General features: G+C 37.9%; 1 protein-coding gene across 2 annotated transcripts in view; it reads left to right on the forward strand.

The window, feature by feature from the left end:
* Window positions 1-5,000, forward strand: part of LOC123508144 (ADP-ribosylation factor-like protein 4C) — a 41,804-nt gene that overhangs the window by 28,130 nt on the left and 8,674 nt on the right. The window contains exon 1 of one of the 2 annotated variants that reach the window (XM_045261666.1): window positions 285-603. The exons of the other annotated variant lie outside the window; for it this stretch is intronic. The gene's annotated coding sequence lies outside the window, so the exon portion shown is untranslated. Of the gene's footprint in view, window positions 1-284; window positions 604-5,000 lie in introns of those variants that run through there. 2 annotated transcript variants of the gene reach the window in all.

Consider the following 5,000-nt stretch of genomic DNA (forward strand, 5'->3'; position numbering starts at 1 on the left):
GATAGGTATGATGAAATGCAGGATAATAGTAGTAGTAATAATGATAATAATGAACCACCACATTCATCACCACTATCAAAAACCACTCAAAAACCTCATCACCACCACAACCACCCTACACACACACACACACACACACACACACACACACACACAGCACCCCATCCTTTCCCTAACCCTTTCACTGGCTCCTTGTCTCACCTTCCCTCTCGCACACACACTCATCGTCTCCGTCAGTTACTCCACTCGCGTTTATAAAGAGGGAGCTTGGACACCGGAGAGCTCAGTGTCTCCACGGAAGCCAGAGGGAGAGGGTGTCTTTTTGGTGACGGCAGCTAAGGAGGTGGGGGAGCCAGAACGGTGAACAGCCTTGCCGGGAGCGGACGCACACACACGCAGGCTCCCAAACGCTAGCCTAGATCACGTTACTGGACTTCTGCTGTTGTTTTTTAGTCATTTTTTGTACGAACTTGTGGTCTTTCGGTGTGATTTAGCGTTTAGCGTTTTGTTGTTGGTCTTGAAGAAAAGATACAGCCGTGCCATCAGTCACCCGCCTCTGTCAAAGGAAGTGGAGATTTGCAGCTTGACTTGATGTTTGGGAAGGTGAGTGTGTGTGTGTGTGTGTGTGTGTGTGTGTGTGTTGGTGTGTGTCTATCTAGGTGAGAATAAGGGGATTTGATTGCAAGATTTAAACAGCAACAGGTGTATGAATGTAATTAGTTTCAGGTGTTGTGGTGTTAGTTTTTCAAAAGGTGGTACTGTACAGGTGAGAAATGAAAGAGTATTATTTTGAAGCTCTGAACATTTCTATACAGCAGGTGTGTGTGTGTGTGTGTGTGTGTGTGTGTGTGTGTGTGTGTGTGTGTGTCCTTGTTCAGGTGTGTATTATTTAAAGGTGTGTCTGTGTGAGTAATATGTTTGGGAATTTGTATTTATCACTTGTTTTGTTTACGTAATCTGACAACATGGAGGTTTTTTTTTTCTCCTTTTATTATTCATTCCAGTATTATCATTCAATTTTTTTTTCTTTATTTTACTCTTCTTTCTATTTCATGTCATTCATTTTCTCCTTTTTCTATTCTATTTTATGCCATTTATTCCTTTTCTACCTGTGTGTGTGTGTGTGTGTGTGTGTGTGTGTGTGTGTGTGTGTGTGTGTGTATGTATGTATGAGATGCTTTTATTTCTCTTTATTCTATTTCATTTTATTCATCTATTTTATTTCATCATATTCCATTAATTTTTTCTACAATCAATGGCGGCCGTATGTGCGTGCGTGCGTGCGTGTGTATGTATACGAAGCTTCTATTTCTCTTTATTCTGTTTAATTTCATCCATTTACCAACTTCTATTTCTTTTTATTTCATCATATTCCATTCATTCCTTTTCTACGATGTTTGGCGGCCATGTGTGTGTGTGTGTGTGTGTGTGTGTGTGTGTGTGTGTATGTGTGCGTGCGTGTGCGAGTGTTTGTGCGTGTGTATGTATATGAAAAGGTGTGTGTATCAGGTATCCGGTGGCTGGGCATTGTTATTGTGGCCAGCTCCGGGAGGGGGTCGGGCAGCGTTACCTCACCTTTCGTAACCTGGCGAGGGGGAGGGGAGGAGGTGTGTCTGGCTGTGGCTTTAGCTGTGTTGGTGGTGGTGGTGGTGGTTGGGAAGGGTAGTAAAGGTCAGAGGAAGCAGTGGAATTATGGGAGATTATTCTTGTTTGCCTCATTTGTTTACACGCAGCATCTTGTTATGGAAAGGTCGCGGGATGTCCTCAGGGTGATAGCAAGTGGCTGGGTTCATTTTACACCTCTCTTTCAATGGAAGGGTTTTTCTCTTTTTGTTTTCTGAATGGTCGTGTGAGGAAGTTTGCGAATATTAACCCCTTGAGTACCACGCCGCGTTTCTATATTCATTCTGGTGACTATTTGGTGACTTTATACAGCTTCAGAAACTCATGTGGGAGATTAAAGTAGTGAAGACTGTGGCCATTAATCTTTTGACCTCCATAGAACCTTCACAATGTCAATGAAATGGTCTAATCGTACACAGATCTCAAGATAAAAGTGTGTCCCTGCATTGAAGGGGTTAATGCAAGGGTTAACCAGTACTCTCACTCATTCATTCCTTTCCTGTAAACTCTGGAACTCCCTATCTAATTCTGTATTTCTAACTTCCTGTGACTTGACTGCATTTAAGAGAGAGCTTTCAAGACATTTATCCCTCTTTTTGGGCTAACTCTCTCGGACTTTCCTCACAGTTATTAGATGCATTTTCATTGAAGTTATTTCCATTAGTTTTCTGGAATTTTTATACTTTTCATAGTTCTCATCACTACTATTCATATACATACCTTCTAATTAATTCCTTTCTTCTCTTTTGTATTTTTTTCAAGTTCTTGCGTCATTGCTGATTTCATAGAGCTCATAATGTCACTACCACGTCCAGTACAGGTTCCAGGCATAACTTTCAACTTTTTTTTTCCTTCGTTCTTACAGTCCTTGGCACCATTACATTCATTATCACTTCATTTGACTCACTCTTCAACACTTTACCCACGCAAGCGAGGAACAAAGAACTCTGGGAACATGATTATCGACTATTTTTTTCAGTCTTTGGCCACGATAATGTATAATTTTCCCGTAATTCGTTTTATTTTCTTTTATTTGTTGTATTTCGCTTCATTTATTCCTGTGTTGTTTAATCTGAGTTTGCTTTTTGTATTTTCTATTAATCAGGTTTTATTTATTTATTTTTTTTTAATTTATCGTTTCTGATTATGTGTTTTCTATTGACTTCAACGTGGTTCTTAGAGCAAAAGCACACAACCAAACATCCCACAGTCATCACCAATTGTTCTGACTCAGGTGACCCACAAAGAATTACAAACACAGCTACATTAAGGTACTCGTACACTTCACAACACTATGTACTTACTATAGACATTTTGTACCTGTAATTAATCTAAACCAGATACATTGACACACTCGTACACTTCACAACACTACTTACTTACTTTAAACATTTTTGTACCTGTAATTAATCTAAACCAGATACATTAAGACACTCATACATTTCACAACATTACGTACTTACTATAAATATTTTGTACCTGTAATTAATCTAAACCAGTATCTTAAGCTCGTATTTTTGAACACTACTATGCTTGTTTAAAAAAAAAAAAAGGCTTTATTTAAATTTACACCATTTTTTTTTTTTTTTTGTTGTGTCTATGGTTCTGGAGGTAAAACTAGAATGACAAGATTTCTATGTTACTAACTTGAAAAATACTCTTGAAAACCCCGTTGATCGTCTCTGTGGCCTTTGAAAACAGTCGTGTTGTGAGAGCAAAGTGTTTCTGAATACGGGCATTATAATCATGTATTTTATTTACTGTGTTATTGGTACATCATTTTTTTTATATACCTAACCTAACCTAACCTAACCTAACTTTGTGATTAATATATGTTTAACCTATCCCTCTAGTTATTCATTCCCTGACACACTTTCTTCCATTATCAGGTCATTCACAAGACCTGCTATTCATTGTGCTGGGCTGCGTGGGAGTAATTCTGCGTCATTCCTCTCTGTTGCCTCATTTCTCAGTTTCGCGTATTAGCTTCTCCTGGCTTCACCTGGCATCATCTGGCTTTACCTTATCCAGTGCTTCAGGTGATTTTAGGAGCCATGGCAGCGTCACTCAGAAGCTTTATAATTGTGATCTGGTAGTATCAGATTTCTTGTTTTATCTTCTGAAGCCTTCATTAGTATTGGAACCTTTATAATTGCAATGTCGCTAAATGATTATTATTACTTTACCCACATTTCACATCTCATTCACACCACATAATCTGAAAGCTACAGTGATGGGCATTTCTATTAACCATTTGACTGCTATTTGTTGCACCTTTTAATACTTAGAGTAATTTTTACTTTGAATTTTTGGTGTCACTAAACGATTTTATTTGCATTAGGGAAGATCTATGGAGGTCAGAAGATTAATGTCCACTTGCAGTCTTCACTCTTTTAATCCCCACATAAGTTTCTGAAGCTGTGTAAAATCACCAAATAGTAAGCAGAATGAATATGAAAATGCGTCCTGATACTGAAGGGCTTAATGACTAATCACTCTGAGACATTTATACTTGTTTTACAGCATCCTTCAATCTTTAAACTGCGCAGAAATTGTGAAGTCCATTAATTTTAACTCCCCTTTCGTTTGACAGATGTTTATAGAAGCTTTCAATACGTTATGGTGGTGGTAATTGTTTCGTGGCATTTGTACATATTCTATAGCCACTATCAATCTTCAAACTGCTTAGAAATTGCAAAGTCCATTAGTATCAACTCCTTCGTTTTGTAGATGCTTATAAAAGGTTTCAATACGTTACTTCTGGTCGTGCTAATTATTTCATATCTCAGTTAAAGGGTTAAGAGTGAGAAAATATTGGTATCCTCTACAGATTTCATGACACAAGCCACTAAACTACGTAGAAATTGCAAACTCCATTAATTTCAACCTCTTCGTTATGTAGATGTTTATAAAAGATTTCATTATGTTGTTTCTACGTGGTGGTAATTGTCTCGTATCTCAGTTAAAGCCTTAAGAGTGTCAGGATACCGGTACTTCCTACAGATTTCATGACACACGCCAGCCATAACACCTGAGAGCTACACGAAATGGCCCTTGAAACCTTGACTTCATTAGGACTTTTCATTTTATCGCTTATCTCTCGTTTATCTCCTTCTTATCTACCAATATGTCGTGGTTCTAAATTTCCTTCTCCCTTGTACCTTTCCTCCTTCTTTATTCTGATTCTATATTTCTCCATTTTCTTGATTTCTTTCACATTTTTGTCATTATCTCTTCTGTCTTTAATTTTTCTTCCTATCTTCCCTCCTTCGTTCATTATTTCTCTCTCTCTCTTTTATTTTTCTTCATTCTCCTATTCATCCTGTCACCTATCTTTCCATCTTCTTTGTATTTTTTTTCTCTCTCTTCCTTCATTT

This window comes from Portunus trituberculatus, chromosome 24 (genome assembly GCF_017591435.1).
Source record: "Portunus trituberculatus isolate SZX2019 chromosome 24, ASM1759143v1, whole genome shotgun sequence".
NCBI classification, from domain to species: Eukaryota; Metazoa; Arthropoda; class Malacostraca; order Decapoda; family Portunidae; genus Portunus; species Portunus trituberculatus.